Here is a 15,162-nt window from a genome sequence, read left to right as displayed (position 1 = left end):
AATCCTGGTAATGCAAAACTACTACACTGGCTTTAGGCCACACACTGCTCCCTCTTCTCCCATAGAGGTTATACAGGGGGCTGGTTTGGGGCAGCAGTAATGTGGCTTAGACCCACATTTCTCCATCCTCACCACAGCCTGGCCCTTGGTAATTTCATGTATGTGACACAGCTATTTTGAATTATTTAAAATCGCTTGTGTTATGCCATTACCCTGAAGGGAAAAAAGAAAAGAAAATCTCACTACAGCAGTACAACCTTAACACTATCTGGAAATGTATTTATTGGGGGGGGGTTATGAATTGTTGATAAATTTTCATAAAACAATTTTAAAAATTCCAATATGATGGTAACATTTATAAGAAATTATGCCAGATGATGGGGATTTGAATGATGCTTGCAAATTTTAAAGTCTTCACAAAGTAAAAAAATCATGGATTTTTTCCTAGCTCCAGTTTTGTCTTTCTTTATGTCAACAATAGGATGTTCTTTCAAAAGTCTTTCCAGTGATAGACACCATTTTTCCCCAAAATCAAAAGGTTACAAAATATTCATCCAATTGACCCATCTGATTGACTCAACACCCAAAAGCATTTTATAATATCTATAGAATAAGTGGATCATCAGGATAATAGCACACCATTTCAGGAAGTGATTGGTCATTGTGTCACAGGGCTAGTTTAGGAGCAATCTGTGAAAGATTTCTCCAAAGGATGAGGTTTCCAATTTTGAACTCTGCTGGTTAAACGGAACTGCTGCTGAGAGTCTTTATGGAGGCCGAGTAAGAAGCAGATTCTGCTGATACGCCATTTGTTCCAAAAGACCTTGCTCCTGCTGTGAGAATACTTCTAGATGTCATGCATGACTGACCTTGTAGCAGGATCCTGTTGTGGTGTGTGAATGTGAGCATTGTGAATCAGATTGTTACCATAACTGTAATCAGTGCACTAAGTGTCCAAGCTCTCAAACCTCTGCAAATTTTAGGCAAAACCTGTAGATTTATTCCATACAATCTATTTTAAAACATTTTTAAAAGGTAACTGAATACCTAAGCTTCTTACTAGCGTCTATTATGAAAGGCAGCAAATGCCCTTGAGCAATATAGCCTATTTAAAATAAAAATAAAGTCAGTAGCTGACAATCTCTCAGGTCCCAAGGTAGACAGAAAACTTCCTCTAGATTTTTATCTGAAATATGTTTGTACTGAAAAGTTCTTTCTCAAAAATCTGTTAATAGATTTAGAGCCTCTGCCTTGAATGTTGCTTTATTTTGTTAAAAGGAGAATGAGTTTGTACAATTTGACCAGGAATCAGACACTCATCAATGTACTCCATAAACTATGGCCCCTTTCCTGTATTCTTTGGGCTTCCACTGGTTTCTTTGGAAGTTCTGTGTCTGCTAGGAATGCAGATCACAGGTCTGCCCCCTAGTTCTTTCCAAGAAGAACGTCTGATAATTGTCAGATCCAGTCAGGCTCCCCCTGCCAGTGGCCCACCAGATGATTGTGAGGAGAATCCCCAGATGTTTTAGACATCTATGGGTCTCAGCAGCTGCAGCACCGTTTCCTGTCTCGCACATTTCCTGGGCACTTAATGTTACCCCTTCATGGAATTGCAGGCCCTCAGTCCTCCTGCCTACGCCCCCCACGTGCAGCACTGACCCAGAAAATACCCCAATAACTTAAACACACTCTCTCCAAGAATCTCATTGAAAATGTGAACTTTCTGGGTGAACTTTCTCAGGACACGTGGTAGTTGTAAAGCATAACACATACACATACACTTTACTCAGAATTCTAAACATTAATGCTCCTTCTTTAATCACATGAGAAAGACACAGATCCAAACAAAAATATTAAACCCTACATGCTTTTTCCCACCTCTGTTTCCTTCCCGTTCCAAATAATTGTTTGGGCTGGGGTCAGGTTCCTCTGGGCCATCCTATTCAATTTGCTGCAGAGAATAGCTTGGGTTCTAAAACATAGAGCCTTCTCCCCCAGCTCCCCTCCCATCCTTTGACCTTGGTCTGAGCCCTTCCTTTCTCCAAATCCTGCCCAGAATTCCCTGTCTCACCCTCAAGCCTTCCTATGAGGCTTTGTGAGTCTGTTTAGATAATACCCCTACCAACACCTTAGATTCTTTGCTCTGTTTGGTAACTTCCCACTCTTCCTTTCAGAGAGGTGCAGTAAAACTGGTTTCCTTTTAAGTGCAGTTACTCTTTAGCACAGTGGGTTTTCAACCTTTTTTTCATTTGTGGAGCCTTAAAAAATTTCAAATGGAGGTGCGGACCTCTTTAGAAATTCAACCTGTGGTCCATAGACCCCTAATATAGAAGTCTTAGACTGAAAACTGACTGAACAGAATTCAACTATAAATGTTGCACATGCTCGGCCCAGCATTTGATGCAGCATGAAAAGTGCATTAAACTGTGGGCTGCCATGGTAATGACAACACTTCTGGTTTTTGACCTATAGGTAGGAGTATTCACATACTTTTGACTGATCAGAAAAATGGAATGCCTTTTCTGGGATCTGAAAATGTATTTTCCTAGTCACCTTTTGTGGACCCCTTAGACATAGTTAGTGGACCCCTAGAGGTCCATGGACTACCAGTTGAAAACCACTGTTTTAGCATAATTATTGACCAATCATTAAGTGTAAAGTACTTTCTATTATCACTGGTCTGGGGAAGACATGCTTTCAGGCATGTTAACCATAGTGAATATACTAACGTTGGGGTATTCCATGATACAGTAATTTTCATACATGCCAATAATTTCACAATATTATCCAGAATTCATAAATTGTATAGACAGATCTCCCAAATCATCACAATGATGGTTTCCACATCTGGAGAGTTCTTGTGTGGAAACTAATATTCTCACTACTTTGTATCTGAACTTGTCATTCAATGGGCAAAATATCAACTGCTTCAGAAGATTTGTTAATCTGGTAAAATATGCATGTTTGCTACATTGCAAAAATATAATTATGTTTGTGATAAAAAAACATATTTTTCCTGTTTTCCCAACTACCATGTCTCCCTTTTTTGCAAGAAAAACTATAACTGTTCAGCAAAGTTGAGAGGTGGAACCTTTTTTATTTTGAGGAGAGCAAAGACTGAAAAATGACAGAGATGTCTGTTCCCATCTGTGGAGAATGTGGGAGTTATCTGTATTATTTTTTATACATATTCCAGGTACCTCTGTCTATATGATTATTTTCATGCTGTTTGTCACATGGGCACAAACAGTTTATTCAATCTGGAGTGTTTTTACACCTCTCCAGGAAGACTGACAATTACTCTAACTCAATTGATGGAGCTTTACAGACAAATCCACTCACCTCCAACAGCTGTGGTGAGACACAGAAACTGGACTGATCAGGTTCAGGGTTCTCAGGACAGAAAAAGGAATTTTAATTGGATAAAAGGCTACCAGTGAACTCAGAGGGAGAGACACTGATTGTGGGTGAGACTGAGACAGAAGCAAAGGCTGAATGGGGCAATCTGTGTTATCCTTCCCCAGCCTGAGACCTGGTGATGCAGAGTGGTGGTTGAGCTGTGTCAATAACAGATTTTTCAGTTTGCTGGCAATTCCCCCAGACTGGGGGGAAATTAGTTTCAGGTCAAACAGAAAACAATTATTTGTTGAATTTTTTGACAGATCCTTTTTATTAAGTGTGTTTTTGACAGATCCTTTTAATTAATGTTTTAGCATTATTGAAAAAACTTTTACCTCTTTAATTGCAGGATTTCACCCTTGGAGAAATACACATATGGGCCTGTCACATGGAAGTGGTGCCCACAAAGAGACTGAGTGAGTCAAAGGTACAGCTCACCTTGAACCATGATCTTGCTCTTTCAGACATGTATAGGAGGAAAGAGACTTCTATTTCTTTAAGGAGACCATCATAACAGGATTATCACACTTATGTCTTAAGCCTCTAATGCGAGACTGTCTGGAGCTTCCAAAACTAAAGATTTTTGGAAGCCTGCACCCTTCTATACATAAGTCAGCAGGTGGAACATTCCAGCCCTGTTGTGTCAGAGGTGCAATGGACTGGTCTTCATCTCTCCATTCCTTTTTACTTGACATCTGAGGAGCCCACTTAGGTGCAGGTGTCTGCACAGGCGTAGTTTGATGGCTATATTTGGGGGTGCAGTGTGTGTGTGCATAGAGATGTGCATGCGCTGAAACCAGTTCCTCTGGCTCACTGGCTCTCTCCCACCGCCTGGAGTGGTACCTGTGCTGTCGGTGCTGGGGGTAGGAGAGTGGACCGGCTTAACAGGGGAGCCCCAGGAGGGGGGGCATGGCCAGGGGTAAAGGGGGTCACGACCTTGAAAAGTTTGGGGGCCACTGCCTTAATGTTGATGAGTCTATGAGAGTGGTGAGACACCACTTTTGTGTCTGTGTCAGCTCTTTTCCCTATGCCCAAGCACCTGAGAAAAAGTGATGCATATGGAGGCTGGTGCTCTGTCTTGTGATTATTTTCATACTCAATAATATGTGTATCTTATTGTTTCTTATTTACCCTCAGGAGCTTGCTTTTGCACCCACTCTCTATCCCTGCAAAGTTCACAAGGTACATTGGCATTGATCAACATCGCAACCTTTCTCTCAAAAAGGAACTCACACAGCTGGAAGCAATTCAGCTGTCACACTCCCATGGCAGGTCAGGTCAGGGCATACGGTCTTTAAAGCTCTGTACCTTGGGAATTCTCACAGTAGACTTGAGGCTCAAGAATGAGAATCCCATGACATCTCCCAAGAAGCAGAATTACAAGTAATGTCCCCTTACAGCTGTGCTATTCAATTTTCCCCACTCTTTGATAATACTGTCATTAAAGATATAGATATGCCACACTGGTGCCATCTATATTTTAAAGTTGGGTTTCATGGATAATTGAAAAACTTTTAAAAGGCTAAGTCAATTAGTTTCAAAGCCCCAGATTTCAAAAGTGTTCAAAATGAACTCGAACATCTGACTCTAAATACAATTGTGTTTTAATTGTATCTAAACACACTTCATACAATAATCCTTCTTAAAAAGGGGGGCGAGGGGGCTGTTTTCATTTAGTTTGTCATTATCATTCCTTACATATATGTCTTTGTGCTGGGAGTCCCTTCTTTAAACTAATTAATTCAATACAGCTATCTTTAGTTATTTCTCTAGTGAAGCTAAGAACTGTGCTAATGACTCTTCTAGAGCAATGTGTCAGTTTTAAAGTCCATTAACTTTCTTTGACTTTCTGCGCACTAACACTCATTATTATATTATTTCCCCTGATCTTGGAAGCCAATTGAAATTCTAACCATGAAATGTCAGTGATGGAACATAGAGCAATTAAAAAGTATCTTACCATACTAATTTCTTTGAATATGAAGGCACAGGCCTGAGATAAGACAGTTACAGGGATTTTATTTTAAAGTTCTCTTTCACACATTTTCAATGACAAATGATCAACATGAGACAAACTTGGTAGCTATGAGACTAAGAGTCTTGAGCAAATGCCTCAGTTCTTACAGAACTGATTATTATTTCAAATGTAACTGCAATTGACAGGTGGTTAAAGTTATTTCTTTAACATCTTCCTCAACTCTGAGGGTTGATGGGTTAGATGGCTAAAACATCTTCGAACCAATATTCCTGTCATATTTTGTTCCTGGTCCACATATAACATATGGCACCGTCCGTTGAAAGATTTCTTGAAGAATGTCACTTGTACTTCAGCACCATTTGTCTCTGAGCGTTATGGAGTAGATGCCAATGAGCAGGAAGGACGTTCCAAATCAGCTGAAGATTTTCATGTTCAGCTTTAGGTTTCGGTGGACTATGAGCTGCAGTGCCTATCTTCATAGAAGGAGGGAGAATTTGCCACCCAACTCCTTCAGTGTGGCTAGAAATTTTTTTGCATGAAGTAGTTCCCATTGTATGAACATTAGGTCTAATCCCACAGATATTGATTGCAATGAGAACTGGGCCAGAGTGTTAGAGTGTTTATGTGAAATTAGTTAGTAATTTAAGTCCAATTCCTGATGAACAAATGTCAGTCAATCAACCAGGGGAGGATGGGGGGGGACGGGGAGGGGGAAGCATAGCAGCACATTCAGCATCAGTTAGTTCTTTTTGGCGTTCTCAAAAGGTTTGACTGGAGATTGAACTATTCTTTCTCCCACTGCAGTTGTATCTCTAAGGCCTGGTCTACACTTACCCCCCAATTCGAACTAAGGTACGCAACTTCAGCTACGTGAATAACGTAGCTGAAGTCGAAGTACCTTAGTTCGAACTTACCTCGGTCCACACGCGGCAGGCAGGCTCCCCCGTCGAAGCCGCGGTACTCCTCTCGTATAGCTAGAGTACCGCAGTCGACGGCGATCACTTCCTGGTTCAACTTATCGCGTCCAGACAAGACGCGATAAGTCGAACCCAGAACTTCGATTCCCAGCCGCCGAACTAGCGGCTGGGTGTAGACATACCCTAAGGCCTGGTCTACACTAACCCCCCAATTCGAACTAAGGTACGCAACTTCAGCTACGTGAATAACGTAGCTGCAGTCGACATACCTTAGTTCGAACTTACCGCGGTTCAGACGCGGTCCACACGCGGCAGGTAGGCTCCCCCGTCGACTCCGCGGTACTTCTCTCACCGAGCTGGAGTACCGCAGTCGATGGCGAGCACTTCCGGGATAGATTTATCGCGTGCAGACCAGACGCGATAAATCAAACCCTGAAGTTCGATTGCCAGCCGTCGAACTACCGCGTAAGTATAGACATACCCTAAGGTAAATTTGAGGCACATTAATAGGGTAGTGTGGAGTACTTCATTGCAATTGCCCCTTAATGACTGAATCTTGGTCTGGTGTAAATCAGGACATTTCCACTGGCTTCAAAGGAGCAAAGCTGATTTACACTAGATGAGACCTAGCTCTATGTCTCTAGACTGTCAATTTGGCCATGTTCGTGAGCATTAATTTTGTTTAAAAATTAGCACTTTTAAAATTTCTCTCCATAGAGTGCAGAGCTGCTAAAATTGATGTTTCCAATTCCAGGGTGGACGGTGACAGCAACACACTAATATGCCAGATGGACTAGCACCTACCAAAATAGTTGCTCTTAATTAAATCCATCCTTGAATTACAACTGCCTTGAAATTAAAGTTGGAAAAAAATGTCTTCAATTAGTGTCAGATTTTATTAGATCTACAAAACATGTTGTAACTTCACTTCAAGGCTTGCAAAAATTAAAGGTATTGTTTTTAAGTTTTTAAATACCCACAGCTCTGTGGTATCTGATACAATTTACAACATAATAAATTTGCTTTTGAAGGAAGCATAAGCAGGACAACTACTCACATTTTACTTTGTCCTTTAACGTCCCTATTTGACACTTACCCAGTCCATTTCAATCCAAACCCTTTTCCTCTGTTTATAAGGGATCAGGATCTGCCACTCTTAAGTATAAATAACTTTGAGAAACAAAGTAGGTGAGGTAATATCTTTTATTGGATCAATTTCTCTGAGTAATCCCACTGAGTTGCAATTCATGGTGTAAAGGTGGCAAGGACAGTCCAAGACAATGTATGTACAAATTATGTGCCTACGCATGGCAGATTACATTTCATTTTGCCTGCTTCTTTTCTTTGTCATATGTCAAATCATACACATCTGTTTGGGTAGCGGTTTGATTTATTGATTTGAAGTGAGGTTTTTTTTTAAATGCCATAATTTGAGATTTTTATTTTTTTTAAGGTGCAGTGGTTTCCTTTTTTATGGTAGATACATTAAAAAGAGTCCCAATCTGATTACAGTACATGGCTCCCTGAATCTGAAGGTCAGCCCCGGCCTTGACACCCTCTAGGCTACCTGTACATTCAGTGAAGGCTATTATGCCACTGGAGTAACTTAGAACAACCTAGCAGCAGCTCCAAGTGGCATTGGATCTGGGATGGGCCCTCAGAATTAGAGAGCTATAATTGGATTGACAATTTTTAAGTAATCAAGAATAAAAAATAAAACCACTACATCTTTAAAAAAAAGTGACCATAATGACCCACATGCCCATGTAGGAGTGGTGCAGAAGAGAGGGGTTCTGCCCCCTCCCCCAACGCCTCTCCCAGCATGTTCATTATGCAACAAAGAAGAGAGCAGAAGTTCCAGGTCTGGCAGTGGCAAACATGTTCCAACAGGCAGTTCCTCTACACAAAGGGAATTCTCTGCTAAGCATTAATGGCTGCATTATGTTCCCTTTATGATACCCCAGTAGCACAAAGAGACCACAACTTGAGTTTAAGAATTTGGTCCATATAACCTATTTACCTGATGGAATATACGGAAACACTTGTGAATCTGCTACTATAGAAGCTCCCAAAAATCCAGTGCTCATCAGCAATTTAGAAGGCTTATAGCAGTTAATCTTATGAGTATATTGAGTACCCTTACAGTACACATTAGTAATCCAAACAACCATATGCAATTATTACTATTGTTGCTATATATTATTTGTATTATGGTAGCATCTCAGGATCTAAATTGCTATCAGAGCCCCATTGTGCTGGGAATTATACACAGAAAAGTAAGAGACAGTCCCTGTCCTAAGGGAGAAAGTAAGTATTATTATTTACAATTAACTTATTATTAAATTCATTAATTGAATCTACTGAATGCTATTTCAAGCTGTGAAAATGCACTCCTCTTTAGATTTGAACTAGGGATCCCTTAGAACTAAAATAAGTATCTCTACTACCGGAACCAAAGGAAAATACTGTGAAAATATGTATAGGAGCATTTTACTGGACAGTCAATGTATGGGTGAAGAGGGAAGGGAAGGGAAGGCTGCACTCCTGAAAGAGGCATCAAATTAATTCCCCTCAGTGGAACAGGGAAGTTCCAGAGGGCAGACTGGTACATATGATGTATAGTCGAGCCCTAAATAGCTATTAAAATTTTGATTTTATTGAGGTGAATTCTCGATAAGTCCTTGTTAACAATGTAATTAGCTACATTGTAACAAGTTTGTGTGTCTGTGCACATATATACATGTATGCCCACACATACACATGGAGCTATGTGATTATTCAATATTCATGTTAAACCCTGCTCTTTTCATGAAATAAGGGTCCTCTTTTTCAAATAAATATAAATTAGGATCTCAAGTGATGTTCTAAATGCTAAGAACATGTAATTTCTATGAAAAGTTTGTACTAATTCCAAAAATCTTAGAATATATCTTTTTTTAAATTTTAACAGTTGAAAATCAAACAGTATCATAATTTCAGTGACTTTTTCATTTTTCAAAATTCATCTGCAGTCACAAGTAAGCAAACAGTTTTAGCTTGAGAGAAGCTAATGCCACTCACTGATTCAAACATATCTGCCTTTACCTGACTTAACTGGCTTAACATTACCAATCAGTTTTAAAAGTCTTCCTGGATGTGAATTCAAGAAGAGCAAATCCAAAACCTAACACCTACTCTTAAAATTAAAATACTACTAGCAAATGAACTATCAGTTCCATAATATATACCATTTTCATTACTAGAAAAACGAAACTTCATACGCCATACATATATAAATACATATTGCCTCACTAAAATTATAGTACATCATACATTGATATCTTAGATAAATATAAATATACAAATTTAAGTCACTACTGAATATCCATTCAGAAAAAGAGAAGTTGTTCTGATGTAACAAGGTAATAGAGAAAAACCACATTACTCAAAAGCTTTCCTTAATTTGGTGTAAATCCAGAAAACTCGACTGATATCAGTAGTGCAATTTGAGGGCTTAATTTGACCTTTTTAAAAAAAAAATGTCATTTATGAAGAGATTTGACTGATGAACATTTTCTATTGTATTATAAGTGATTATGTGGAAATATTTTATATTGTTGCCATCTACATAGATAGCATCAGCATGAGTGTAAAACCTCTGAAATGAGTGCTGTGTTTTGTTGTCCAAGAATGAATAGAAAAATAAAAATACACAAGAGCAAACATGTCAGCCATCAAATTTTAACCTAGATTGAAACTTGGCACACAGGTGTCTGTATGGGAACCATTTCCCCCCAAAACCTTTGTAACCAGTGTTCCCATATTTATGTTTAGGGATGCATAATAGTAATTTACAAGTTTAATATACTGTTTTTAAGAGGCAGATAGAGATTGATAGCTCTACAAAATATTTCCCATAAACATCATGTCTCTCTTGCCAGGGTTCAGTTTCAGACAGCTGCCTTTTATCCAGGTGCTTGTCTCAGTCAGACAGAGAAACATAGTTGCTGGGAGATGATATTTGTATTGGAGATGAAGAAGATGAAAAGCTAAATATCATCAAGTGTATGCTGCTGGGACTTGAGAATGTGGCAAGATGAAGATATCACGGGGACAGGACTCATCCTTAGGCAGAACGCAAATTGGTTGAAAATGAAACTACTCCAACCCACCCTTTCTGAGGTCTTATATAAAGACATAGATAAATAAAACTGCGGAGTAATAAAATGCCCCATCCCTCCCAATATAATAAATAAATGAATGAAAAAATAAATAAAAGGAAGGAACACCTTCCATTTCATATACCTTCCCCATTGTCATGGCTGGAGAAAGATTTATAGGGGCAGCTAGGACTTCTGTCAACAGGATTGTTCAGACCACTTGGTCAATTACAACTCAGAAGAGGAAAAACTGCCATCTACCCCAAAGCATATGCAATGGGTAACCTAGTCTCAGGAAGCCATTCTCAAAAGACCCTGCCAGCTACAAGGTGGTATCAATTCTCCCATTTTTTTGTGCAAGATAATGGAGAAGCTAGTGAAGAACTGCATCCTAGCACATCTATCTATTTCCTTTATCTTGAACCTCTTCATTCAAGGGTATGGATGACCACTCTCTGTCCATGGATAGGGGTGTGTGTCTATGCTCATCTTCCTGAATATCTACCATATTTGATACTGTTGCCCAAAGCATATGCCTGTCTTGCTACAGAAAGGTAACAATATTGATGAGAAAGATCTAATACAGCTCCAGTCCTTCTTTTCAGTCAATTACACTTCTGCAACCATAGCACTGACTTGTGGAGTCCCACAAGGATCAGTCCTGTCCCAGTGATATCTTGATCTTGCCATGTTCTCAAATGCCAGCAGTACACAGACAATATTCAGATATTCATCTCCTTTACAAATATCTCCCAGTAATAGCATTTATTTGTCTGACCAAGATAAGCACCTGGATGAAATGCCGCTGTCTGATGCTGAACCCTAACACAAGTGAGATGATGTTTATAAGAAACACTATCAGCCACTATTATCTTGTAATCCACTGAAGGATTCTGACTCCACATTATCAAAGTGCTTCACAGCCCATGGGACCTCCTAGATTCTTCATTGCTACTAGCCATAGAGAAACAGGCCCCAAAAATCAATTATTCCATCTAGCTGCCCCTTGATTAATTAAACATGATCCTGACCACTGCAATCCATCCTTCATGAGCTCCAGAATAAGATATTGCAATTCCCTATTACTATGTAAGAATACTGTAACATTTAAAAAATAGTCATTTAGTTCAGAGTGCAGCAACCCACCTCCTCACCATATTGCTCTATTCAGTGTCTCTTCATGAACTTGACCTGCAATATCTCAAACCCTCTGAAGATTTAGCCTTGTTTCTCTTCTCTAGCCCTATTGAATGTGCTTCTTTTGGACAAATTTTCTACCACCCTATATTTCTGTGTACCATATAGCAAAGGTCTAGGTGATAGCCTGAATTTCACCTAATAGGACTTTCCATACCCTTCCTATGGATCCAATTAGATCAGGACAGAGGAGAGACACAGATCTCTCTTTTGTTTCCCTCAACATACCCTCCAAGTCTCAGTCAGAGTTCCAAAGTTGAAAGTTGAATCACTGTGTTCTTTTCTTCACTCCTAGCAACTTTTTCCAGCTTGGCCATTAGAAATAATCTTTTCTGAAACACAGTTATGTTACTAAAAACCATCAGAATCCCAATGGATAATTTGAAATGTAATTCCATAATAGCTCACCCAGAGAGAGAGAAAAGTTTGATTTTTATATATGCAAATGTATGTCAAATAGTCACATAACACACTAATGCCAAATATCTTGAACTCAGGGGCTGGATGGAGCTTATGTTATGTCTTACTTTCTGTTGACTGAAGATTAGCTTCCATTCAAAGGCAATAAGAGTTGCATCATTCTGTGACATGCAACTTTCAGATCAGTGAAGTGGAAGATGCACCAGAGCTGGAAATGATATTTCATGCCCAAAAGGCATCACGCAATGTGGTGTGACATGGCATGCCCTTCGCTTTACTGACAGGCACATTATATGTCACATAATGTCACAATCTCTTCATATTTAGGATATGTAACTTCCATTCTGTTGTATTTGCTCACAAAGTGTGCTGAAAGTTAAATACAGTGAACTATGCTTTAACTTTTATTAGCAACTTGTTTTGATTATACTTGGTTTCCTTCATAAATGAAGTATACATGTTATAATGATCATTGGTCAAAAACAACGGTGTAAATGGAGGACCATGATAATTGAATATCAAAATCCAAGGCCCTCTAGGAGGGTGACAAATCTATGTGATGTCTTCATGGGGTAGATTTGAATTTGGGTTTTGAGTTAGCTGAAAGGTATTTAAATTCATATGTAGTCAAGCATATTCCTTTAAAACCTTTGCACTTGAGCAGTACATTCCTGATATGAGGAGCAGAATATGAAAATCCAGAGTGTGTGGCAAAGGCTTCCTTTAGAGAGAGATTTTAAGCACATATATAAAGACATTGGTAGCTGCTGTAAAATATATTTTAGAGGATGAGAAGATCCTGCAAAGCTAAAATTTATCACTTAGGCTACTATACGCAACAAACAAACAAATCCACCACACAAACACACATCACTTCACATTTTGATAGATGCACATCTGTAAAACAGAGCTTAGGTTGAAATCAGTAAAATTTGAAAATAAAGGGCCTGATCCTGCACAGTGCTGAGCATTTCTGTGAGGTGATGTCTCCTCTGTTCCCACTGACTTCAATAGGAAGTGAGGAAACTCTAGACCAGGGGTCAGCAATGTTGGCACACGACTCGCCAGGGTAAGCACCCTGGCGAGCCGCGTGCCAACGTTGCCGACCCCTGCTCTAGACTTTCCTGGAGCAAGCCGCTAGTCTCTAAGCCAGGTCTCAAACTGGGGGTCATGACAGCTCAGAGGTCACAGGGTTATTACTTGGAGGATTAGGAGCTGTCAGCCTCCACCCCAAACCCCATTTTGCCTCCAGCATTTATAGTGTTAAATATACAAAAATGTGTTTTCCCTACATGGACGGAGAGGTTAGACATTACTTTGAATGACTTCTCCTTGTAGTCATGATGTGCTTATTGCTGTCCTGTCGTTGGTCTGGTCTACACACAAAGTTGCACCGGTTTAACAAAAGGTGTGAATGGATCCAACTAATATTGTTTTAAGCCTGGCTCATGTTGATTTTACTTGCACTGGTAAATTTAAAGGCACAAGCAAATCCAATATAAGTAATTTTAAATGGATATAAGAGAGTGTGCACACAAGTTTTCATATTGGCTTAACTAAAATCAGTTCTTGAACTGGATCAACTGCTGTAGATAGACAAGGACTTTTGATTTTGATTTCCTGGAGCTACCATCTGACAATGGTTTTGGAATTCAATAAACTGAGATTTATGGACAAGACATTTCTATATTTTCCTAACAATAGTAAAAAATGGCTGTATGTGTTTATGCCATTGAAGTGATTGACTGTGATGGTTCTGAAGGATTCTATCAAGTTAGCTCTCAAACATTTCCATAAATGCTTTCTTTTCATTTTAATACCATCATAAATAAATAACAAAAGAAATTACACTACACAGAATAAACTTCCAGAATAACCACTTCCCTTCTGTCCTGTGCTTTTGGCAGCACTCTTTGAAATGACCAATTTCACACTGGCATATTAGTGAGATGCTGGAGGCAAAAGTTTGTATACTGAACTAGATCAGACTATGTGAACAAGCTACTCAAAAGTCTACATAGGTAATCAGGAAATCTCCCAAGAAAAGGCTCTCTTACAAGAGTTCTAATCATTCCTGCCTCCTGTTTGCCTGAAGTACCAGGAAACCAATCCTGTAGTCCTATGTGCAAAACTCTCATTGACTTCACAAGCCAGGAGAACAGCATTCATGGCACTGTTTGGCACTTCTGAACCTGGTTAGAATTAGGAAGTACAGACAATATGAAAATGAAGGAAAAGAAATATAACTCAGATATTTGAACATTTTAAACTCATTTCATGCTTGGGACAAAAGTTTAGAGAGTCAATTTTTATATTATTCAGGCCAATTCAGTCACCCATAGTACTGTGTATGTTAGACAGCATTAAAATGGTTAGGGTTAGCTTGTGTATGTAGGTTCTTTCCCTCTTGCATTTATCTGTGTAGGAAAAGGACACAATCCCAGTGCCTGTACTCCGGGGAGCACAGGGATCACTTCCATCTACTGCCCGTAGGGTTTCAAACCAATCAAAATGAGAGCAGGGCACCCCTAAATGAACAGCAGCCAGTCACTTCAGGGGACCAAGTTACACCATTCTAAGGGGGTTTGCAGCACACATGTTCCCTCCAGTCCCCCAACATGCCAGTGAGCTCCATACCATCCCCAGTAAGGGCCTGTGTGTCAGTCACATGACTTGGCCCTTAACATAAACCCACAAAGCACTAAACATCTTTTTTTAATTTTCAGCTGAATGTCAGCATGGTTGTGCTATTCCAATATCACTTCTGTGTTTTATTAAAATCACGGTTTTTCAGCCTGCATGAAGAAAGAGGGGATATTCTTTAGAGCAATCTCATTAAAAAGGGGAAAAAAGAAAAATGGTTTCAGTAATGATACTTAAAGTCTAGGATAAAACTATCAATTATTGAAATTCATTAATTAAGCAAAATATTTGCTAGAAATTGCTATATACTCTCTCAGTTTGAAGATTTTTCCATCAAAACATAGTCTCATTAAAATTTTACATGCTAATCAGTCTGTTTGCAATTTCATTTTGCCGACTAGTTTTGCACTGAGGTTTGGAATTCTTTTTCATTATAATTTTATACCAATTAACTCAGAAAAAAATGTAA

Source organism: Terrapene carolina, unplaced genomic scaffold, assembly GCF_002925995.2.
Source record: "Terrapene carolina triunguis isolate 2854851 unplaced genomic scaffold, T_m_triunguis-2.0 Scaffold66, whole genome shotgun sequence".
NCBI lineage: Eukaryota > Metazoa > Chordata > Testudines > Emydidae > Terrapene > Terrapene triunguis.
This window is presented reverse-complemented; position numbering follows the sequence as displayed.